This window comes from Hypanus sabinus, chromosome 17, assembly GCF_030144855.1.
Source record: "Hypanus sabinus isolate sHypSab1 chromosome 17, sHypSab1.hap1, whole genome shotgun sequence".
NCBI classification, from domain to species: domain Eukaryota; kingdom Metazoa; phylum Chordata; class Chondrichthyes; order Myliobatiformes; family Dasyatidae; genus Hypanus; species Hypanus sabinus.
Genome location: NC_082722.1, coordinates 74677641 through 74703852, shown reverse-complemented (window position 1 = coordinate 74703852; position 26212 = coordinate 74677641).

The window sequence follows — 26212 nt, the reverse complement described above, 5'->3', positions numbered from 1 at the left end:
ACTGTGTAACTCTTACCCTGGTTAGTCCACCCAAAGTGCAACACCCAACACTTTTCAGCGTTAAGCTCCATCTGCTATTTTTCAGACCACTTTTCCAGCTGGTTCAGATCCCTATGCATTGATTGATTGACTTACTATAATTTTGCATTTGCACAATTTGACAAATACTATTACATTGAGATCATGATACATAGAAGCAGAATTAAGCTATATGGCTCATTGAATCCGCTCCACCATTCTATGAAAGCTTGTGGCGACCCATTTCCTAGCGTATCCGAACCGACTCACAATTAGATAGCCTACGGGGGTTTGCGAGCACAGAGCTTTGGAGCCTCTGTGCCATGGGGGGCCGGTTGACAGAGGCTTAAAAGTGAGGCTGAAGTTTTCGAATAAAGTTTTTTCCTTCGACTGCAGTTACCGATTCCGTGTCATAATTTTAGCGCTGCGTGTAGCTCACCGCTACAAGCTGATATATTATCCCTCTCAACCCCATTCTCCTTGCTTCTCCCCATAACCTTTGACCCTCTGACTAATGAAGAACATGTCAACCTCCGCTTTGTCCTGACGAAGGGTCTCGGCCTGAAACATGCTGCCTGGCCTGCTGTGTTCCACCAGCATTTTGTGTGTGTTCTTTAAATATACCTAATGACTTGACCTCCGCAGCTATATGTTGCAATGAACTCCACAGATTCTCCACCCTCTGGCTAAAGAAATTCCTCCTCATCTCTGCTCCAAAGGGACTTCCCTGCATTCTGGAATAACATTGCATGGTCTCTAATCTGATGGCATGAATATCAATTTCTCCTTTCGGTATGTTTTTTCTCTTCTATTTCTCTCTGCTTCTCTTCTCCACTCTGGCCTCTTATCTTTTCTCCTCACCTACCTAATACCTCCTCCTGGTGCTCTTCCTTCTTCGCTTTTTCCCATAGTCCACTCTCCTCTCTTGTCAGATTCCTTCTTCTTCAGCCCTTTATGTTTCCTACCCACCTAGCTTCACTTATCACCTTCTAGCTAATCCTCATTTCCCTCCCCAGCCTTTGTTTTATTCTGATCTCTTCCACCTCCCTTTCCAGACCTGAAAAAGTGTCTCGGCCCGAAACGTCGACTGTTTATTCATTTCCGTAGATGCTGCCTGACCTGCTGAGTTCCACCAGCATTTTGTCTGTGTTCCTCCCCGTAAAATACTGTTCCTCCTCAGGTGCTGGGTAAGTGGTTTCAGCATCCATTTGGGTCCACTGACCATGCGGGACAGAGGGTTTAAATAAAGAATCTCGCTGCTGCCCCGCAGCTTGCTCTTGTCTTATGATAATAGAACTTTCAGAGCTGGAGTGAGCTGTAGAGAAGGAAATGAGGGGTTGCATTCCATTGACTTCTACACATCTGTCATAAATTAATGATTTTCTTTTTTATTTCAAACAGCGAGTGTGCATCACTTCTTCTGTCACTCAGTGTTGATTCCTTGACAGTCGTGGAGAATTCTTAACCAAACCCCATTTATCATACTCCAAGTACCTTCCAGTACGATTGTCAGCGAATCACAGAGACGTACAGTGAAAGCACTTAAACAACAGAGATGTCCTGCCGTTTTACTAACATGGACATTGAGTAGGATTTCTCGAGCTCCTGTCCTCAGCAATGAAACCACTGGCAGGCATTGCAGGCAGCAGATTGAGATTGCTTTCTGTTGTGCTGTTTCAGATGACAGATTAGAGATCCACCTTCTGTAACCCAAACTGACCCAATGTCAAGAATCAAATTCACTGCTGTCATGTGTCTCACAGTACAGATGCCACAGTGGCGTAGAGAGTAGAGCTGCTGCCTCTCTCCACCAGAGACACAGGTTCAGTTCTGACTTTTTCCGCAGTCTGTTCGGAGTTTAGTATTGATTTCTTATTGACACATGTACCAAGAGGGTGGTACGGTAGCATAGTGGTTGGCACAATGCTTAACAGTACAGTTGACCCAGGTTCACTTCCCGTCACTGTCTGAAAGGAGTTTGTTTGTATGTTCTCCCTGTGAGCACATGGGTTTCCTCCGGGTGCTCTGGTTTCCTCTCAGAGTCCGAAGGCATAGGTTAATTAGTCAGCATCAATTGTCCTATGATTAAGCTCGGAATAAGTTGGAGGTTTGCTGGGTGGCACAGCTCAAAGACCCGGAAGGGTCTATTCCATGTTGTTCCTCAATAAGTAAATAAATAAATATAGAGCGATAAAGTAATCTTGCCATTCACTTTACCTCTTCATGTCTTTTATTCAGAGGGTGACGCAGGAGCATGTTGTGCAGTGTATTCACTTTGCAGCACCAGTAATCACTGATTGGGGTTCAATTCCCACTGCTGACTGTAAGGAGTTGGTACGTTCTCCCCCGTGACTGCGTAAGTTTCCTCTGGGTGCTTCCATTTCCTCCCACGTTCCAAAGATGTACAGGTTCGGGTCAGTGGGTTGTGAGCATGCTACTTTTGTGCCGTGAAGGTTAGAAACACTTGCAGACTGAAAGAAAGGGTCAGCTTAAATTTGTATTCTGTTTTTCAGGGCATTGAGAATTGTGTTTTCTATGTACAGCCTATGAAACTGGTGTTGTAATGCTCAGAAACCCAGTCGATAATTCATCTCCCAAAGAATGGTTCAACTTGGATCCGGTGGTCTCAGGCGGTCAGAGAGGTGAAGGGTCATACAACACTAAATTGGCCAAATTGGTCCATTCTGACTAAGATGCCAATCTAAGCTAGTCATATTAGCTGCATTTAGCCTATATCTCTCTGAAGTTTTCCTATCCGTCTCAGTTTGTACTTTGGACTCGGGCACTCTTGCCCTTGCAGATGCTCAGAATCAGAATCAGGTTTAATATCTGAATATGTTGCACAGCAGTATTATAATGCAATACATAGTAATAGTGAAAAAAATGTGAATTACAGCATGTACATGCATGTTAAATTAATAAGTAGTGCAAATATAGAAATGAAATAGTAGTGATGCAATATTCATGGGTTCAATGTCCATTCAGAAATCAGATGTCAGAGGGGAAGAAGTTGTTCCTGAATCACTGAGTGTGCGCCTTCAGGCTCCTGCCCATCTTCCCTGATGGTAACAATGAGAACAAGGCATGACCCGGATGATGGGGGATCCTTAATGATGGATGCTGCCTTTTTGAGGTATTGCTCCTTGAAAGTGTCCTGGATTCATAAATATCTGCATTTTTCCAGTTTAGTGACATCTTTCCTATAACATGGTGACCAAAACTGTACACAATAGTTTCAGGCAGTCTCACCTAAGTCATTGAGTCAAAGAATCATAGAACACTAAACACAGAAATTAGCCCTTCAGGTCCATGTTGACCTGGTCTTCTGACTAGTCTCATCTGCCTGCACCTGGACTACACCCCTCCATACCTGCCTCATCCATGTACATATCCAAATAATTTAAATGTTACCGTTAAACTTGCTTCAATACTTCTGCTGGCAGCTCTTTCCTCTCTTGTACCACCCTCTGAGTGAAAAAGTTTCCCCTCAAATTCACTTTTCACCCTAAACCTATAAGTCCAGGTATAGTCTGAACCAACTTGAAGGGAAAAGACTGAATGTATTAAACACCCCCTTCACAATTTTGTATACCTCTATAAGATTTTCCCTCATTCTTGTGAGCTCCTGCCACCAGTCTTGTACAACTGCAACATAATGCCTCAGCTCCTTAATTTGATGCCTTGACTGATGTGACAGTGTGTAAATGCCTTCTTCACCACTGTGTCCACCTTTCATCAATGGATTGAAGTTGAACAGTTCGATGGGAGATGTAGTTGCTGCTTCTCACCTGAGGTTTGAGGCTCCTTCACCTCAATATAATTTGGCAGGACATTTCCTGTGTCAGAGTCTTGGGGACCTTCAGCATGGGAACAGGTCCGTTGGTCTACCAATTCCTTGCTGACTATCAAACATCTTTTTTGGTTCCACTTAACCCTTTTTATTCTCCGCACATTCCCTTCAACTCCCCCATTTTCAACCACTCACCTGCACGTTTAGGTCAATCGATCTAATAGCCATACATTTTTCAGATGTGGGTGAAAAACCAGAGGTAACCCCCATGGTCACCAGGAAGATATGAGGACTCCATATGGAAGGTCAGGATTGAACACTGGTCACTGAAGATCAGAGGCAGTGGTCCTAATAGTAATATGCCACTCCATGTTATGACAAACACTTGTCCGTCCCCATCAATATTGGTATTGGTTTATTATTATAACATTTACTGAGATACAGTGAAATGACATCCAGACAGATCATGCCATACGTAATTACACTGAGTTACTAAAACAAACAGAATATAGATGCAGTGTTGCAGTTACAAAGAAAGTCCAGTGCAGGAATACAAATTACAGGCAAGGTCCATGGTGAAGCAGATGAGATAGACTGGGAGATCAAGAGTTTGTCTTTAAGTGCATGAAAGGTCCATTCAAGAGTCTGATAACAGTGGGGTAGAAGCTGTCCTTTAGCCTGGCAATCTGTGTTTTCAGATGTTTTCACCTTCTGCACAATGGAATGTCAGAAAAGAGAATAACAAGTTTAAGAGGGTGCCTTGATTATGTTAGTTGCTTTCAGTGTTCTCTCTGGGATCTTGCTATGAGCAACATGACTACAATAGTGACTGATCTTGTAAGAACTGGAAGTTTGAGAAAGGTCCATCATAAATGTATAAATGTTGTTCCTTCTTTGTGAACTTCCCATGTAACCCGAATTTGTTGTGTTACATGGATTTCACCCAGCAATTGTGACATCCCTGGTTCATACAGTTTTTTTGGAGCTCGGTTCCATCTAAGAAAAAATGAGGTACGAAGGTAAACTAGCCAAGAATATAAAGGAGGATAGTAAAAGCTTCTTTAGGTATGTGAATAGCAAAAAAATAGTTAAGATCAAAATTGGGCCATTGAAGACAGAAACGGGTGGATTTATTATGGGGAAGAAGGAAATGGCAGTTGAGTTGAACAAGTACTTCTGATCTGTCTTCACTAGGGAAGACACAAACAATCTCCCAGATGTAATAGGCGCCAAAGGAACTAGAGTAAAGGATGACCTGAAGGAAATTTATATTAGGCAAGAAACGGTGTTGGATAGACTGTTGAGACTGAAGGCTGATAAGTCCCCGGGACCTGATGGTCTGCATCCCAGGGTACTTAAGGAGGTGGCTCTAGAAATCGTGGACGCATTGATAATCATTTTCCAATGTTCTATAGATTCAGGAACAGTTCCTGCTGACTGGAGGATGGCTAATGTTGTCCCACTTTTCAAGAAAAGAGGGAGAGAGAAAACAGGGAATTATAGACCGGTTAGCTTGACGTCAGTGGTGGGAAAGATGCTGGAGTCAATTATAAAAGATGAAATTACGACACATTAAGATAGCAGTAGAAGGATCAGTCAGAGTCAGCATGGATTTATGGAGGAAAAATCATGCTTGACTAATCGTCTGGAGTTTTTTGAGGATGTAACTATGAAAATGAACAAGGGAGAGCCAGTGGATGTAGTGTACCTGGACTTTCAGAAAGCTTTTGATAAAGTCCCACATAGGAGATTAGTGGGCAAAATTAGGGCACATAGTACTGAGGGGAGAGTACTTGTTTATCGGGATGGAGGCCGGTGACTAGCGGGCTGCCTCAGGGATCTGTTTTGGGCCCAATGTTGTTTGTAATATACATAAATGATCTGGATGATGGGGTGGTAAATTGGATTAGTAAGTATGCCGATGATACTAAGGTAGGAGGTGTTGTGGATAATGAGGTGGGTTTTCAAAGCTTGCAGGGAGATTTATGCCGGTTAGAAGAATGGGCTGAACGTTGGCAGATGGAGTTTAATGCTGAGAAGTGTGAGGTTCTACATTTTGGCAGGAATAATCCAAATAGAACATACAGGGTAAATGGTAGGGCATTGAGGAATGCAGAGGAACAGAGAGATCTAGGAATAACAGTGCATAGTTCCCTGAAGGTGGAGTCTCATGTAGATAGGGTGGTGAAGAAGGCTTTTGGAACGCTGGCCTTTATAAATCAAAGCATTGAGTACAGAAGTTGGAATGTAATGTTAAAATTATACAAGGCATTGGTAAGGCCAAATTTAGAATATTGTGTGCAGTTCTGGTCAACGAATTATAGGAAAGGTATCAATAAATTAGAGAGAGTGCAGAGACGATTTACTAGGATGTTACCTGGGTTTCAGCACTTAAGTTACAGAGAAAGGTTGAACAAGTTAGGTCTCTATTCATTGGAGCGTAGAAGGTTGAAGGGGGATTTGATCGAGGTATTTAAAATTTTGAGAGGGATAGATAGAGTTGACGTGAATAGGTTGCTTCCATTGAGAGTAGAGCAGATTCAAACGAGAGGACATGATTTGAGAGTTAGGGGGCAGAAGTTTAAGGGAAACACGAGGGGGTATTTCTTTACTCAGAGAGTGATAGCTGTGTGGAATGAGCTTTCTGTAGAAGTAGTAGAGGCCAGTTCAGTTGTGTCATTTAAGGTAAAATTGGATAGGTGTATGGACAGGAAAGGAGTGGAGGGTTATGGGCTGAGTGGGGGTAGGTGGGACTAGGTGAGATTAAGAGTTTGGCTAGGAGGGTCGAGATGGCCTGTTTCCGTGCTGTGATTGTTATATGGTTATATGGTTATACTGACATGGATTGAAAATTGGCTGGCTGACAGGAAACAAAGAGTAGCAATGAATGGGTCCCTTTTGGAATGGCAGGCTGCGACCAGTGGGGTACCGCAAGGTTCGGTGCTGGGACTGCAGCTGTTTACAATATACATTAATGATTTAGATGAAGGGATTAAAAGTAACATTAGCAAATTTGCTGATGACTCAAAGCTGGGTGGCTGTGTAAAATGTCAGGAAGATGTTATGATAATGCGGAGTGACTTGGACAGGTTGGGTGAGTGGGCAAGTGTTTAGCAGATGCAGCTTAATGTCGATAAATGTGAGGTTATCCACTTTGGTGGCAAGAACAGGAAGGCACATTACTATCTAAATGGAGTCAAGTTAGGAAAAGGGGAAGCACAACGAGATCTAGGTGTTCTTGTACATCAGCCAATGAAAGCAAGCATGCAGGTACAGCAGGCAGTGAAGAAAGCTAATGGCATGCTGCCCTTTATAACAAGAGGAATTGAGTATAGGAGTAAAGAGGTCCTTCTGCAGCTGTACAGGGCCCTGGTGAGACCCCACCTGGAGTATTGTGTGCAGTTTTGGTCTCCAAATTTGAGTAAGGGCATTCTTGGTATTGAGGGAGTGCTGCGTAGGTTCACAAGGTTAATTCCCAGAATGGTGGGACTGTCATATGTTAAAAGATTGGAGCGACTGGGCTTGTATACACTGGAATTTAGAAGGATGAGAGGGGATCTGATTGAAACATGTAAGATTATTAAGAGATTGGACACGCTGGAGGCAGGAAGCATGTTCCTGCTGATGGGTGAGTCCAGAACTAGAGGCCACAGTTTAAGAATAAGGGGTAAGCCATTTAGAACTGAGATGCGGAAAAACTTTTTCACCCAGAGAATGGTGGATATATGGAATGCTCTGCCCCAGAAAGCAGTGGAGGCCAAGTCTCTGGATGCATTCAAGAGAGAGTTAGATAGAGCTCTTATAGATAGGGATATGGGGAGAGGGCAGAAATGGGGTACTGATTGTGTATGATCAACCATGATCACAGTGAATGGTGGTACTGGCTAGAAGGGCCGAATGGCCTACTCCTACACCTATTGTCTATTGTCTATTACATTGTCGCACAGTCTTACAGCAGTGTTACTGGCTTCAGAGAAACTCGTAGCAACCCTACCCCTCTTAACATTGGTGGCACAGCAGTGCCTGTGAGTCCTTGGAGTGCACAGTCTCACACAGTCTCTCATGATCCCACAATCAGCAATGCCTCTACATTTGGAGGAGGCTGAGACGAGCTGGACAATGTACATCTGTACTCACGTCATTCTGCAGATGTGCAGTAGGGAGCATCCCAACAAACTCCATCACTGCATGGTGTGGAAACTGTACTACGGTGGACAGGAGGGCTCTACAACACGTAGTCAAAACTGTCCAATGCATCATCTGCACCAGCCTACCTGCCATAAAGGACATACATAAGGAAAGATACTGGAAAAGGGCCAGTAACATCATAAAGGACTCTACTCATCCTGCTCATGGTCCGTTTCACCTACACCCATCAGGGAGGAGGCTATGTAGCATCCATACCAGGACCACCAGACTTAAAAGCATTTTCTTTCTCCAAGTAGTAAAGCTGATCAACACCTCCACCCATGAACCTACCCCTCACCATCCCCAACCACCAGTTTTTTATCATTTCCTGTCAAGCACCTTATGTACAGACACTCCTGTGCCTAGTATCACTTTATAGACGTACAATCAATTTATGTATATAAGCTATCTCATGTATTCATATTTATTGTATTTTTTTCTTAATATTGTGATCGTTTTCTTATTGTGTTTTTTTGTGCTGCACTGGATCCAGAGGAACAATTATTTTGATCTCCTTTACACTTGTTTACTGGAAATCACAGTAAACAATCTTTAATTTTGAGAAGCCTGGTCTCACACAATCAGCTTCAGGAACAGCTACGAGGGGTGATTGATAAGTTCGTGGCCTAAGGTAAAAGGAGTCCATTTTAGAAAACCTAGCACAATTTTTTTTTTTCAAAATAGTCCCCTCCTACATTTACACACTTAGTCCAGCAGTCATGGAGCATATGGATCTTGGACCTCCAGAAAGTGTCCACAGATGGGTGATTGATAAGTTCATGGCCTAAGGTGAAAGGAGATGAGTATTTCCCTTCAACCTTGATTGTTTAACTAACCAGCACAACAATAATTATTGTGTCAGTATAACAACAATATTCAAAGACTCCAAAACTATGTTCTCAGTAATATTATTATTATTATTATTGTTATTATTATTAGGGTTTTTTGCATTGTACAGTTTGTCTCCTTTTGCACATTGGTTGTTTGTCGGTCTTTGGGGTTAATTCTATTGTATTTCTTTATGCAAGAAAATGAAACTCAGGGTAGCATATAGTGACAAATACATACTTCAACAATACATTTACTTTGAACTTTTATTTTGATCACTGAACTATAATGAACTTTTTTTTGTTCTAATGTGTTCTTTCTTCTAAAAATTGTGTATAATTTATGCTTGTCTTGTCATGTAATGGATCTGATGCAATGTGCCTGTGAGGCTGCTGCAGGCAAGTTTCTCATTGCACCTGTGAAATATGACAATAAACTTGACTTTGAGTTTTTTGACATTATTTACAAGATTCCTTAATGTGAACAACGCTGAAAATGCCATTCAGTACAGCAGGCCACAGTCTATAATTTAGTTCCACTTGAGTCTCGTTACAGACCTAAAATGACATTCTATTTTATTCCATCTCAGCATTTAGTCAGCTAAATCATTTTTTTTTAAATTTTAGCTTTATCTCCTCCTTGAGGTGACACAATCCTGACTGTGTAAATAATCTGTGGATAAAGACGTATTTTTCTACTTGGTGAACCAGCAGATACATAGAGAATAGTGACAATGGTTCAGTTCCTGAATCTTGCTGCATTAAATTTGATATGGGGTGATTAAAGTGACCTGTCATATTTACCTGAAGTTACCAGAAGAAAGTCATGTGGGAGAACATGCAAACTCCACACAGACAGTGCCAAAGTCAGGATTGAAACTGGCTCACTAGACTTACAAGACAACAACTGTAATTGCTCTGCCACTGTGCCAATCATCTAGTGGGCTATGGCAGACACCTGTATTGGTCTGGGGCAGGGATTCCCAACCTGGGACCCACAGACCCCTTAGTTAATGATAAGGGTCCATGGCATAAATATTGTTGGGAGCCCTTGCTCTAGAGCAATGGAAATTATTTACAATATTCAGAGTGGTTACGTTGGTTGAGATAGATGGACTATTGCAAGAAAACGAAGCATGTGAGAAACTCAATGAATCAGTCAATATCTGTGGATGATAATTGGCATTCAGTTTTGGGTTCAGAATCAGGTTTATTATCACTGACATATGTTATGAACACCATTGTTACAACATTGAATCACAGTGGATTTATTTGACTTTTTTAACTCTGATCAATAGAAAACGACTCTTTTCTGTCAAGGAGAAAACGGATCTCTATAAAGTGATCTAAATTAATTACAAGTATAAAACACTACGCAGGCGAACTGGCGTACAAAATGTTGCGCACATCAGCAGAGAGGACAGCCCCAAAATGGCTCTGGGCCTTCTTCCCAAGCAAGGGGAGAAAGTCTGCGCGTGGGAAGAGACTTTTGTAATGCACCTCTGACGTCATTTCTGCCCGGAGATTGCGGAAACGGAACTGCATAAAAACCAGTGCCGTGAAGTTTGAATAAATTAGTCTGGAGTGCTACTTACAGACGGCGTGTCATTATTTCTAGCTCTGTGTGAAGCACATCACTAGACTGGTAACCCCGACAGTCCAAACGGAATTTGGACCAAAGATGATCGACTCTTCATCTGTTCACACTGTTTCGCTAAAACTGCCAACTTTCTGGATGCTGCGACCACACGTGTGGTTTAGCCAAGCAGAAGCCCAGTTCCAGATTCAACAGATATCTTCTGATTCCACATGTTACTATTACATGGTGAGCTCCCTTAACCAGGAGACAGCTGCCCAGGTTGAGGATTTCATACAGTCACCCACAGAAGATGGCAAATATGCAGTATTCAAAGCGCTGCTCATAGGGATCTTTGGCCTCTTATTGCATGAGTGAGGTTCCCCTTGCTGAACCTGGATGGTTTGGGAGACAGGCCACCTTCAGCATTAATGAACGAGATGCTGGCCCTGACTGAAGGACACAAGCCCTGCCTCATGTTTGAGCAGGCGTTCCCAGAGCAACTGCCCAAGGATATACATCTGCTACTGGCCGACGCAGATTTCAGTGACCCCCGGAAGGTGGTGGCCCGGGCAGATGTGCTGTGGAAAGCCAAGAGGGAGAGACGGGCGTCCATCAGACAGATTACCAAGCCATGCGCCCAATAGCAGGTCAGTCCAGGCCCGGCAACGGAGCGCACACAACCCAGAGGCAAGAGTGAGGAGGCCCATGAGCAGTGGTGTTTCTACCACCAGCGGTGGGGCACAGAAGCCCGCCGTTGTCGCCCGCCCTGCAAGTTCCGGGTAACGTCAGGGCCAGCCGCCGCTAATGACTATGGCGGCTGGCCACCAGGACAGCCTCGTACATCTGGGATGAACAGTCGGGACGCCATTTCTTGGTCGACACCGGAGCGGAGATCAGTGTCTTGCCCTCGACGGGGTACGACACCCGCAACAGGAAGCCAGGAACAACCACGAGGGCCGCAAACGGCAGCACGATATGGACCTATGGCACCCGCACAGTGCAGCTGCAGCTCAGAGCCAGCCGGTTCACGTGGGACTTCACACTGGCCTCCATGGCCCAACCACTCCTGAGGGCGGACTTCTTGCAAGCTCACAGCCTGCTGGTCGACTTGCAAGGGAAAAGACTGGTACATGCCGAGACTCTCCAGACATTCTCCTTGGGTGAAGCCAAGTTGCCGGTCTCACACCTGGGCTCCATAACACTGTCAGACAACAAATTCACCAGAATCCTGGCAGACTTTCCATCGGTTCTGGAACCGCAGTTCACGGCAGCCATGCCCAGACACGGAATACAGCACCACATTCCGACCCAGGGACCACCCCTCCACGCCCGCACATGAAGGCTCCCCCTGGACAAGCTCAGCCTGGCGAAGGAGGAGTTCAAGAGGATGGAGGAATTGGGGATCATTTGGTGGTCCGACAGTCCATGGGCCTCCCCCCTGCACATGGTGCCTAAAGCAGCCGGGGGCTGGAGACCATGTGGCGACTACCGCAGACTGAACGAGGCTATAATTCCTGACCGTTACCCCGTGGCGTACATACAAGACTTTGCAGCAAACTTGCACAGAGCAAGCATCTTTTCCAAAGTAGAACTCACCCGGGGATACCATCAAACCCTGGTACACCCTGAAGACATCCCCTAGACAGCACTTATCACCCCGTTTGGCCTGTTTAAATTCCTCCGAATGCCATTCGGCCTGAAGAATGCTGCACAGATAGTCCAGCGGCTAATGGATGTGGAGGGATGCGACCTGGACTTTGCGTTCATCTATTTGGATGACATTCTCACAGCTAGCAGTAGTCGTCAGGAACATCTGTCCCACCTCTGCTAGCTCTACCCCAGCCTGAGTGATTTCAGCATCACGATCAACCCAGCCAAATGCCAGTTCGGACTCAACACCATTGACTTCCTGGGCCACAGGATTACTAAAGACGGGGCAACACCTCTGCCCGCCAAGGTAGATGTGATCCGCCACTTTGCCCGGCCCAACACGGTCAAAGGCCTACAGGAGTTTGTTGGTATGGTGAACCTCTACCACCACTTCCTCCCCTCAGCAGCCCGTACCATGCGCCCTCTGTACACCCTGATGTCGGGTAAAGGCAAGGACATTACTTGGGACGAGGAGGCCGCAGCCGCTTTTGTTAAAACCAAGAAAGCCTTGGAAGATGCCGCAATGCTGGTGCACCCCAGAACGGACGTTCCAACTGCCTTCACAGTGGACGCATCCGACACAGCAGTCGGTGGGGTGCTGGAGCAACTCATCGAGGAGTGCTGGCAACCCCTGGCATTCTTCAGCAAGCACCTACGGCCACCCAAACTCAAGTACAGTGCCTTCGACTGGGAGCTGTTGGCACTATATCTGGCAATCCGGCATTTCAGGTACTTCTTAGAAGGCAGGCCGTTCACCGCGTTCACGGACCACAAACTGTTGACCTTTGCGTTCACAAAGGTGTCCGATCCCTGGTCAGCTCACCAACAGTGACATCTGTCCTACATCTCCAAGTACACGACGGACATTCAGCATGTCTCGGGAAAGGACAACGCCGTGGCAGACGCACTCTCCAGACCAGCTGTCCAGGCCCTGTCCCTGGGAGTGAACTATGCAGCACGGGTGGAGGTACAGCAGGCAGACGACAAGATGCCCAGCTACAGGACCGCAGTCTCGGGTTTGCAGACTTCCTCATAGGCCAAGGTGAAAGGACCCTCCTGTGTGATGTGGCTACTGGCCAACCTCGCCCCATCATCCCGGCAGCCTGGCGGCGGCGAGTTTTCAACTACATACACGGCTTGGCGCACCCATCTATCAGGACAACCGTCCGGCTGGTCTCCAGAAAGTTCGTGTGGCACAAACTTTGTAAACAGGTTAGCGAATGGGCCAGAATATGCGCGCAGTGCCAAACAGCCAAGGTGCAGAGGCACACTAAAGCCCCGCTGCAGCAGTTCGAACCCACCCACCGGAGGTTCGACCACATTCATGTGGATATCATGGGCCCCCTACCAGTGTCCCGAGGAGCGTGGTACCTCCTAACTACGGTAGACCGATTCATGAGATGGCCAGAGGCGGTCCCGCTCACCGACACCACCACCGATTCCTGTGCCCGAGCGCTGATTGCAACCTGGGTAGCACGCTTCGGGGATACCAGCCCACATTACCTCCAACAGAGGTGCCCAGATCACCTCCAGCCTGTGGTCGGCTGTGGCCAGCCTGTTGGGAACGCAGCTACACCACACCACTGCCTACCACCCACAGTCGAATGGACTAGTGGAACGCTTCCACTGTCACTTGAAGTCAGCTCTCATGGCCCGCCTGAGAGGACCTAACTGGGTCGACAAGCTTCCCTGGGTCCTGCTTGGAATCCGCACAGAGCCCAAAGAGGATCTGCACGCCTCGTCGGCCGAGCTGGTCTACGGCGCACTCCTGGTCATCCCAGGAGAGTTCATACCAGCCCCAAGGGGGCAAGAGGAAGAACTCGCAGCAGTCCTGGACAGACTACGCAAAAGGCTCGGCAACCTGGCCCCCGTACCGACTTCACAGCACAGACAGATCCCGACCTGCGTACCCAAAGACCTGCAGAACTGTAAGTTTGTATTTGTACGAAGGGGCGCAGACTGGGCACTGCTACGAGGGTCCATTCAAGGTGATCAGGAACAATGGGTCCACGTTGTTCTGGGCACTGGAGGGAAAGAAGAGGTTTTCATAGTGGACCGACTCAAACTGGCCCATGTGGACTTGGCGCAGCCGGTCGAGGTTCAGGCACGGCGGCGCAGAGGCAGACCTCCCAAACAGAGTCTGATCCAGACTGTGGACATTGGAGGGGTGTATCGCTGGTTCTAGGGGTGGGGTTATGTGGCGACCCACTTTCTACGCAGGCGAACCGGCTCACAGAATGGCGCGCATTGGCAGAGAGGCCAGCCCCAAAATAGTGCTGGGCCTTCTTCTTCACCAGCAAGGGGAGAAAGCCCATGCATGGGAAGAGACTTCTGTAATGCACCTCTGACGTTATTTCCACCCGGAGATTGTGGGAACGGAACTGCGTAAAAGCCAGTGCCGTGAAGTTTGAATAAACTAGTCTGGAGTGCAACTTACAGACTGCATGTCGTTATTTCTAGCTCTGTGTGTAGCACATCGGTACAACACAAAATAATTGATTGCATAAATACTCACTCCTTTTAATATGACACACCTAATAATCACTGGTGTGGCCAATCAGCTTTAGAAGTCATATAATTAGTTAATTGGAGATCACTAGTATACAGTTAAGGTATTTCAATTGACTGTAGTAAAAATACACCTGTATCTGGAAGGTCCATCTACTGCTGAGTCAGTATCCTGGCAAAAACTACACTCAAAAGAACACTCAAAGCAATTCTACCAAAAGGTTATTGAATAGCACAATTCAGGAGATGGACACAAGAAAATTTTCAAGTCACTACTATCTCTTGGAATACAGTTAAGTCAATCATCATGAAGTAGAAAGAATATGGCGCAGCTGTAAATCTGCCCAGAGCAGGCTGTTCTCAAAAACTGAGCGCAAGAAGTGAGAAAGGTCATTGAGAGACCTGTGACAAATCTGGAGGGGTTACAAGCTTCAGTGGCTGAGGTGGGAGAGACTGTGCATACAACAACTGTTGCCCGGGTATTTCACCAGTCACAGATTTAGGGAGAGTGGCAAGGAGAAAGCCACTGTTGGAAAATACTCACATGAAATCTCAGCTAGATTTTGCCAGAAGGCATGTGGGAGACTCTGAAGTCAGCTGGAAGGATGTTCCATAGTCTGATGAAACCAAAATTGAGCTTGTTGCCATCAGATTAAATCTACGATTGGCATAAGCTGAACACCACACATTATCAAAAACTCACCCTTCCTACCATGAAGCGTGGTGGTGGCTGCATCATGCTGTGGGAACGCTTCAACTGCAGCAGGCCCTGGAAGGCTTGTGAAGGTAGGGGGTAAAATAAATGCAGCAAAATACAGGGAAATCCTGGAGGAAAACCTGATAAAGTCTGCAAGCGAACTGTGACTTGAGAGAAGATTTGTTTTCTTGCAAGACGATGACCCCAAACATAAAGCCAAAGCTAAAAGGTAATGGCTCAAAACCAACAAAATCCTGGAGTGGACAAGTCACAATCCAGACCTCAATCTAATTGAGAATTTGTGGTTGGATTTAAATGACTATTCACTCATAATCCCTGTGCAATATGACAGAGCTTGAGCAGTTTTGTAAAGAAGAATGGGGAAGAATTGTAGTGTCCAGATGTACAAAGCTGATAGAGTCCTATCCACACAGACTCAAGCCTGTACTTGCTGCCAAAGGCACATCTATGAAATACTGACTTGAAAGCGTTGAGTAATTATACAATCAATTATTTTGTACTTAATAATTGTAATAAATTTAGACCAATTTGCAGAAATTTGTTTTCACTTTGACACAGCTGATTCTTTCCTGTTGATCAGTGTCAATAAAGCCAAATTAAATCCACTGTTGAATCTGCAGATGCTGGAAATAGATAAAAACACAAAATGCTGGCAGAACTCAGCAGGCCAGACTGCATCTACGGGAGGAGGTAATGACGATGTTTCGGGCCGAAACCCTTCATCAGGAGTGAAGTAACATGGGGTGGTCGAGGAGGGATAAGAAGTGGGGGGAGGGATGAAGTAGAGAGCTGGGAAGTGATAGGCTGGAGGGAAATGGGCTAGGGGGAAGGTGGAGAATTATGGGAAATAAAAGAGAAAGAAAGGTAGGGCTGGGGGGGGGAGATTATAGTGAGGGGGGAAAAGAGAGAGAAAGAGAACCAGACTAAAATAATAGATAGGGATGGGGGTAAGGTTCAAAGGCAACACGAGTGGAAAAACCCCATCCCCATCTGTATCTATTATTTTAGTCTGGTTCTCTTTCCCTCTCTTTTTCCCCCCTCACTATGATCTGTCCCCCCCAGCACTACCTTTCTTTCTCTTTTATTTCCCATAATTCTCCACCTTCCCCCTAGCCCATTTTCCTCCAGCCTATCACTTCCCAGCTCTCTACTTCATCACTCCCCCCACTTCTTATCCCCCCTCGACCATCCATGTTACTTCACTCCTGATGAACAGTTTCGGCCCGAAACCTCGTCACTACCTCCTCCCATAGATGCTGTCTGGCCTGCTGAGTTCTGGCAGCATTTTGTGTTTTTATTAAATCCAGTTATTCAATGTTGTAAAACAATAATACATGAAAACTTCCAGGGGGATAGGGGAGGGTGGTTAAATATTTCTTATAGATACTATATATACATACTTCGAAAACAAATTTACTTTGAGCTTTGACTGCACCCCATTCACAGTGCCAGAGAACTGTCTAATGCTGACAGCTCCTGAAAGAACAGCCCCCTCAACAGTACCTGATAGTCAGGGGATGGACACAGGAGAACTCTGCACTGACTGCTTACTCCTCTTCTTCTGCTGGACATTCATCCATCCAAAGCCGATACCTTGGTTGTGCCCTCCACAGTAAAAGTCTCATCTACCAGTTTTTAACCTCACAGATGTCCTTGAGTGCATCCAGCTCCAGTAGTTCCTCCATCAGTTTGCTTCCTGCTCCATAATCCGACATTTGTGGTCTCCTGTGCACAGAATTATCACCAATGTAATTGCACTAAAGCATGTCAACACATTGTCTAACAGTAACACAATAAACCCATTCAGATGTGCTGGAGTATTATTATGGGCTGTGCACATTAATTGAAATAGAAAGTGTGTGTGGGCAGTGGAAACTGGAACGGTGAGGTCTGACAAATCTAGCCATTAGTATATGTTCATCTCTTGGCAAGCTTCCCAGATTCCTTCTAATCTTCCTTCAGTCTGTTCCACATTCTATTCTGCTATGATTCCATGTACATCACGTTAGTGGTTTATGATTTTTGTGGGAAGGCTGAACCGAGTGGATCTGCTCAGAGAAAATTTCTGGGCACGTATTTGTCTTGGGAGCCCACCGTCTCCCCCTGAGAAACAGGGTGACCCTGGTTTGAGGGATAGGGAGAACAGACTGCTGAGCTCATGAGAGAATAACGCTTCCAACAAAACCCTGAGAAGTGTGACATCAGCCAACCTTCCAGAGGAAATCAGCAATCAAATATTTAAAAGGGAAGAATGGAGACAGAAAGCAGATGAGCAAGGGTCTGGAAGAATGTGAGTAAAAGAGAGGAATGGGGAAAAAGAGAGCGATAGGATGTGAAAGCCAAACAGGAGGAAAGATGAGATAAACAGAAAAGAAAAAAATGTGAAAGAGAGAGTGAGAGAAAATTGAAAGAGAGAAGGAAAGAAGCTGTGAATGTGGGAGGGAAGGAAGTGTCGCAGCTTTGGTCCAATGCTGCATCGGATAGGGGAAAACCTGAGAAAAGGCACAGAAGAGTTGCACTGAAATAAGTGTGCGACAGGAGCACCACCTTGAGGAGTAAGAGGGAATTTGGAATACCTCTCTCTCTCTCTCTCTCTCTCTCTCTCTCTCTCTCTCTCTCTCTCTCTCTCTCTCTCTCTCTCTCTCTCTCTCGGCTCTCTCTCTTCTGTCTCTATCTGTGCCCTTTCTTGTTCACTCTCACACTTCTGCCTCTCTTATTTTATTAGCCTCCATTTTCTCTCCTACTTTCAGCTATTCTTTCCTTCTCTCTGTTTCAATTTCTTTCTCACTCTCTCTTTCACTGTTTTCCTCTTTTTCTTTTTACCTCATCTTCCTCTCCTCCTGCTTGTCTTTCACTCTCATTTTCTCTTTTCTCCTGCACTCCATATTTCTCCTCTTTCTCCCTCCTTTCTTCATTCCTTCTTCTACACCCTTGCTCTTCCCCCTTTTCTCTCCCTTTTTCCCGTTTTAAGTTTTAATTTCTCTTGCTCTTTCTCTATATTCTCTGCCGTCTTTACCTTGTACTCTTTCTGCCCTCTTCCTGTGTTCCTCTCTCTCCCTTTCTGTTCATTCTCTGGAATAGTTCATTTTGTTTTAAAAATTGCGTAGTGGTGTAAGCCAGGAGCTGCCTCTTTCACATCCCTCAACGATCATTTCAGTCGGCTGGAATTTGATTTTGTGCAATAATTTAATTGTGCAAATGAAAAGAGGAGTAACGTAAAGTAGGCTGTCAGCTTTCTGCCACCCTTTTAACATTATCTCCCAAATTGAAATTCTACAAATCTTGTCCCTCATCACTTTTGATTTACGGCAGGCATCTTTGTTAATTGACTATTTGCTGTGTTATTTCTTCTTGTCTCCTCGTTTTCTAATCAAATCTTTGTGAATTGTCGGTATTAGCGTGTCGATCTTTACAATGCTTCGAGGTAGACATCCAGCACACACTGGTGAGAAAGGATCCGATTCACTCCTGCCTGCTGCTGCCTCTGTGTCCACTCTCATATCTAATAAACTATGCAAGATTTCACTCATACATGTCAGAATCAGAGAAAGGTTTGTTATTGTTGTTTTTATGAATGTGAAATTTGTTGTTTTGTGGCAGCAGTAAGTGCAAAGACTGAAATTACCATAAATTACGGAATAAATAAATAGTGAAAAATAAAAGCATTAATGAGTAGTGTTCATGGGTTTGTGGATCATTCAGAAATTTGATAGCAGATTGGAAGAAGCTGTTCCTGAATCACTGAGTGTGGATCTTCAGGCTCTTGTGTCTACATCGCCCAGTTATCGAGCATAGAACATCAGCAGAACAGAACAATGTAGACCCTTCAGCCCACAACATTGTACCAACCCTTTAACTTACTTCAAGATCAATCTAACCCATCCCCCCCACATAGAGGTCCATTTTTCTTTTATCTATGCATCTGAGTCTCTTAAATATCCCTATTGTATCTGCATCTATCACCACCCCTGGCGATAGTCCTATGAACTTGCCACTCTCTGTATGAAAAGCCTACCTCTAAAATCTCCCCTATACTTACTGATATTTCTACAATTACGTTAAAATTAGCTCCTCTCATATTAGCCACTGCCACCTTGGGGAAAAGTCTCTGGCTATCCACTCTATCTATGCCTCTCATCATCTTGTACTCCTTTGTCTAGTCACCTCTCATCCTCCTTCACTCCAAAGAGAAAAGGCCTAGCTTGCTCAACCTTTCCTCATAAAACACACTCTCTATTCCAGGCAGTGTTCTGGTAAATCTTGTCTGCACCCTCTCTAAAACTTCTACATTGTTCCTATAATGAAGTGACCAGAACTGAACAGAACTCTCTAAGTGCGATCTAACCAGAATTTTATAGAGCTGCAATATTACCTCATGGCTCCTGAACTCAATTCCCTGTGGACCCCAGGTTGGGAACCCCTACACTAGATGGGCCAAAGGGCCCATTTCTTTGCTGTAGTCGCTGACTCTATGACGTGACAATAATAAACTAATACTAATAAAATTGTGGGGGGATATAGATAGAGTGAAGACACAGAACTCCCCTCCCCTCGGGAAGAAGGAGTAAAAACTAGAGGGCAGCTGTAAAAAAAGAAGAGGTGAGCTGTGAAAGAATTAAAAGGAATGTGAGAGCCAACTCCTTCAAGCAGATGTTGGTACATATATGGAATGAGTTGTTAGAGTTGTGGCAGATACAAATACAATATTTAAGTACATGGATGGGAATAGGGCAAAATTCAGACAAATGGGACTAGTTTCGTGGACACATGGCTGGCATGGATGAGTTGGGCCGAACGGCCTGTTTCAATGATGCATCACGCTCTTGGTTCATTGCCAATCCCTATGGTTCTTTCATTCTCTGTGCTTGCTTCTGTTTAGCAGTTTTTTTTCAGTTGGGAGAAAGATACTCTTACATTTCTGTAATGCCTTCCAAAGCCTTATAATGATACCCAAGGAGATTTCCATGAGTGTGCTACACTTGATATGTAGTCACAGTTGTAATTCTAGACTTTAGTAGTGGCCAGTTTTCACACTACAGACTCTCACAGAAAGCAGAGTGAACACAAGCAGATCATTAGCTTTAATTTCAGACCCAGTTAGAATTAACAACCATAAACAATGAGTCCTGATGAAGGGTCTTGGCCCTAAATGCCAGCTCTTTATTCTTTTCCGTAAAAGGTGCCTGACTTGCTGAGTTCCTCCAGCATTTTTATATGTTACTTTGAACAAAATATTGGACTGTACTGGTATGAGTTTATTATTGTCATGTGTACTGAGGTACAATGAAAAGCTTGTCTTTCATACTGTTCATACAGATCAAATCACGCAGTGCATTGAGGTAGAACAAGATGAAACAATAACAGAATACAGAAAAAGTGTAACGGCTACAGGGAAAGTGCAGTGCAGTGCAGGTGAACAATAAGGTGTCAAATCCCCCACCACCCAGGACACAGTCTCTTCTCACTGCTGCCAATAGGGAGAAGGTACAGGAGACTCAAGACTCACACCATCAAGTTCAAGACCAGTTACTACCCCTCAACACTCAGGCTCTTGAACCAGAAGGGATAACTTCACTTGGCCCATCCTTAAACAGTTACCACAACCAATGGACTCTCTTTCAAGGACCTTTCATCTCATATTCTTGATATTTCTCATTTATTTGTTTGTTTATTTATTTATTTATTATTTCTTTCGTTTTGTACTTGCACAGGTTGTTGTCTTCTGCACTCTGGCTGAATGCTCGTTAGGTGGTCTTTTGTTGATTTCATTAGGGTTATTATCCAAGAGATTTATTGAAAATGCTCACAAGAAAATGAATCACAGGGTTGGATGGGGTGGCACATATGCACTTCGACCTTTAATGATGTAGATTGTGAGGCAAGAGTCTATCTTACTACACGAGGTCCAAGTGTCTGATAACAGTGGGACAGAAGTTGTCCTTGAGCCTGCTGGCACATGCTCTCAGGCTTTTGTATCTTCCTGTTGGAAGAGGGGAGAAAGAGAATATCCTGGGTGAGTGGAGTTTTGATATATTGATGTTCTTATTGTTATAGTGAGAAGTAAAAGCAGAGATCATGGATGCTGTCCTTGAGCTTGGTGATATGTGCTTCCAGGCTTCTGTATCATCTACACGATTGGGGGTGGGGGGGGGGCGACGAAGAAGAGAGAATGTCCAGGGTTTTGGTCAAACATTTGGCCATCTAAGCAAATGAGCTTCAGGATAAGGGCATGGGGAGAGGACAGGAATCTTTAAAGGAGGAAATATCCCTGAAAGGTCAACAGCACAATCACAAAGAGCCAGTTGGTGTCTTAGATTCTATCAAATTTCTGCAAATGTACGGTGTAGAACAGCCTGACTGGTTGTATTACCAATTGGTGAGGAGGCACCAATGCACAGGATTGAAAGTGACTGTAAAGGTTTGTAGATTCAGCCAGCTCCATGACGGCATAACCCTTTCACTAAGGCAAGTGCAGCTCCTTCCCCCATCCCTCCATCATCTTAACTGAATTTTATAGGAGTGCCTTTGAAAGTATCCTGACATGTTGCATCTCCAACTGGTAGGGAAGCAGCCAAACATCCGACCGAAAGTCCCTACAAAGGACTGTGAGAATGACTGTGAGGATCATAGGAGTCTACCTCCCAGCTATTGGAGACATTCATCAGGAGAGCTGCATATGCGGGTCCCTTAGTATTAATGTTCTCACCCATCCATTCAGCATCCTATTTGACATTCCACTCTCGGACAGAAAACTCTGATACATTAAAAACAAGAACAGTTAGTACAGGAAACAGTTTCTTTCCTCAGGTGATTAGGCTTCTCAACTCCCTGCCACATCAAATTTGGATTGTAACTGTTTCTGTTCTGTACCTGATGATATTTAATTTATGCACCACTTTTTTTATTTATGCATAATTCATCTGTAGATTTTATCTTTACTTTCCTAGGTTATACGTGTGTTATGTGAACTACAGTGCTTTACACCCCGGTTTGGAAAAATGTGGTCCCTTTTGATGGTATACATAAATATAGTTAGATGACAATAAACTTGACATCTTCAAAAGGCATTGCCTCAAGAAGGCAACATCTATCATTAAGGACACTGACCATCTGGAACATGCCCTCTTCTCACTACTACCAACATACAGAAGCCTGCAGAGCTACAGTCAATATATTAGGAATGGTTTCTTCCCCTCTGCTCTCAGGTTTCCGAAATTCAGATTCAGATTCATTTTATTGTCATTTAGAAAGCACAAGTGCAATGCAGTTAAAAAATGAGACAACGTTCCTCCAGAATGATATCACAAAAGCACATGACAAAACAGACTACACCAGAAATATCCACATAATGTTTGGCAATCCCCAATCCAGAGTCTGGAGAGGCTGCTGTGTATAAATATCACACTACCATCTTAGCACATGCCCCGGAAAGGAGCTCCAATACCACCAGACAAAACAAGACCAAAAACTAAAGCTAGAAGACCTGCACAAAACCATATAGTTACAACAGTGCAAGCAATAGCATAATTGATAAAAAAAAAAAGACCATGGGCACAGTAAAAATGGTCCAAAGATGTTAAAAGACTATAAATTCAAAAGAAACCACTACACAGTTTCCACAAGTCCTCAGAGTCCCAACAGACTCGTCATCTCATGCCGGTGGCAGAAGGGAATACCCCTTGGACTATGGGCGCTATGGACTTCCACAGCGCCGCCCGACTCAGCCTCACAGATGCAGCACACACCAAAAGTGTCCTGACCGCAGCGGACTCCGAGTCCGTCGAACCTCCGAGCCTCTGATCATCCCCTCCGGCACAGCTTTTCCGAGCACCATCTTCTGCCGAGCGTATTAAGATGCCCCCGCCAACGGCCATTGGCAATGCGACCCCAAGGACTGGGGGCCTGTTCTTCCCAGCAGAGACCCAGACCTCACAGCAGCAGCAGCAACGAAGAAGGTCTTCCTGGAGATTTCCAGATGCTCCTCTCTGCTCCAACATCCGTTTTTCATCCGATTATGATTGCGCACGGCATCCCACTTCACAAATAACAGATAATCAGCTCTGGAGTGGCCGCCGCAAGCTGTGTCGTGCCGCCATCTTGTCAGATAATAAATGTTCATGAATATCAGCTTGCTCTTCCTCCTTTGCATTCTTTATGCAGTTAATTATTATAACCAATGGTAAGTTTTATGTCTTACACGTTACTGTTGCTGCAAAATCACAAATCCCACAGCATATGCCAATGACAATAAACCTGATTCTGACTGAGATGCAACCATAAAGTTGTACAATACAGAAAAGGGGAAATATTCAAGGAGTTACCTTGACATCCTGGTCAAGATGTATAGTAAAATCTATGGTATGATATCATACTGTCCTCATTATAGGAAGCATGTGGAAGCTTTAGAGATGGTGCAGAGGAAATCTAGCAGGATGCTGCTTCGATTACAGAATATACCTTTTGAGGAAAGGTTCAGTGAACTAGGGCTTTTCTCTTTAGAGTGAAGGAGAACGAGAGGAGACTTGATACAGGTACATTGCTATATACGATGATAAGAGGCATAGATAGAATGGCCAGTGCATTTTTCTAGGGCAACATAGCTAATACAAGAGGGCATACTTTTAAGGTGATTGGAGGAAAATATGGGCAGGGGTTCCCAATTATTTTCATGCCATGGACTAATATCATTAAGCAAGAGGTCTCTGGACCCCAGGTTGAAAATTCCTGGTGTAGGGAAATGTTAGAGTTTACTTTAAACATAGAATGGTAGGTGTGTGGAACACACTACCAGGTATGATGAAAGAGACAGGTACATTAGGACTATTTAATATACTCTTAACTAAACACATGACCAACCTTAAAATGGAACGCTATGTGAGAGGGAAGTGTTAGATTTATCATGGAGTAGATTAAACGTTCAGCACAATGTTGTGATCTGAAGGGCTGGTACTGTGCTGTATTTATCTACCTGTATAAGACCATAAAGCTTTGGAGCAGGATTAGTCCATTTGGCTACTCCACCATTTGGAGTCTGCTCCATCACTGGATTAATTTCCCTCTCATCCCCATTCTCCTGCTTTCTCCCCGTAACCTGCAACTTTGACTTATCAAGAATCTAATAACCTCCACCTTAAATACACTCAATGATCTGGCCTCTGTAGCTGCCTATGGCAACAAATTCCTCAGATTCACCAGGCCTCTGGCTAAAGAAATTCATCCTTATCTCTGTTCAAAATGGACATGCCCAAATAGACTACATCCACTGATTTTCTTCTGTCTATCCTGCTTGTTACTTTTTTCAAAGAATTCCAACAGATTTGCCAGACAATATTTTCCTTTGAAACCATGCTGACTTTTGCCTATGTTATCATGCTCCTCCAAGTATCCCGAAACCTTATCTTTAACAAGTGATTCCAACACCTTATTAAGCACTGAGGTCAGGCTAACTGGCCTATAGTTTCCTTTGTTTTTCTGCCTCCTGCCCTTCTTGAAGTGTCGAGTGACACTTACAATTTCCCAGTCCTCTTGAACCATGCCTGAATCTTGTGATATATTTTATGTACAATGAAACAAGCCCTTCAACCCAATTGTGGGCATACTGTATTGGTGCCAGAATGTGTAGCAACACTTGTGGGCTGCCCCCAGCACATCTATGGTGTGTTGGTTCTTCAGCCAATTTAAGCATTCATTGTATGTTTTGGTGTACATGAGGTAAATAATTCTGAAGATGAATCTGAAACAGTTGGCTATAGCATCTTCATTGGTTGTTGTCCTTCCTAATAAAGAGTAAAGTCATAACATTTTCATTTGTCCCAGTGCTCAACCGTTCCAATTCCAATCCCCATTCCTGTCCATGGGCTCCTCGTCTGCCACGATGAGGCCACTCTTAGGTTGGAGGAGCAATACCTCAATCCATCTGGGCACCCTCCAACCTGATAGCATGAGCATCAATTTCCACTTCTTATAATTTTGTTTCTCCTCCTGCTTCCATCTTTTACTTTTCCTCACTCTAGCCTCTTACCTCTTCTCCTCATCTGCCTGTCATCTTCCTTGGTGCCCCTCCTTCCCTTTCTCCTTTAATCCATTCTGCTTCCTATCAGATTCCTTCTTCCCCAGCCCCTTATATTTTCCTCCTATCACCTCCCAGATTCTTTTTATCTTCCCCTCTCCCTCACCCACCAGGCTTCACCTATCATCATCTTGCTTGTCACCCTCCCCTCACCTTTTTATCTCGGAATCTTCCCCCTTAATTTCCAATCCATATGAAGGATCTAGACCCAAAACGTTGACTATAACAATAATTTCCATCGACGTGTTACTCCCGATTTCTAACATCTGCAGAATGTCTTGGGTTTATCCTCCACATTCCCATTGCTACAGAAATCCAAAGCTTCACTACCCTTGTGTAAAGGGGGTTTCTTCGTTTTTTCTTTGTTACTGTTGGGAAAGGGCTTCTTTGTTTTGTTAAAAGCAGGAATGTTTCTTTGTTGTGAGAGAGTGCTGGAAGCTTGTTTGGGTTAAAATTTACTGATAACGAGAATTGTATTCCTTTGTAAATCAAATGGGGATTAATGTTCTTTCTTCTGAGTCTGTAAGCTTTTGTTGACGGGCTTTTGGGCAGATCGGCGCGAAGGGGTTGAGAGAGAGGATGCAATGCTGTAAGCTGGGCAAGGAACGGACCCCAAGCGGGGGTCCAAAGCCAGGAGGTACTCCGAGGAGGGGGGATGAAGCTAGATGTGCTTGGTTGACCACTTGGAGGGTCCTGAGCTGCGAGTCGAGGAGTTCAGAGGGGATCAAATGGTGGCCAGAAGACTTCAGTAATTGAGCTCCAACGGTTGTGCACGAAGTGGTTTGGACTTTGATAAGTTTGGTGCCTTTTCTTTATTTTTTCTCTTCATATATACTGTATCGTTATTAATCACTTAATTATAGTA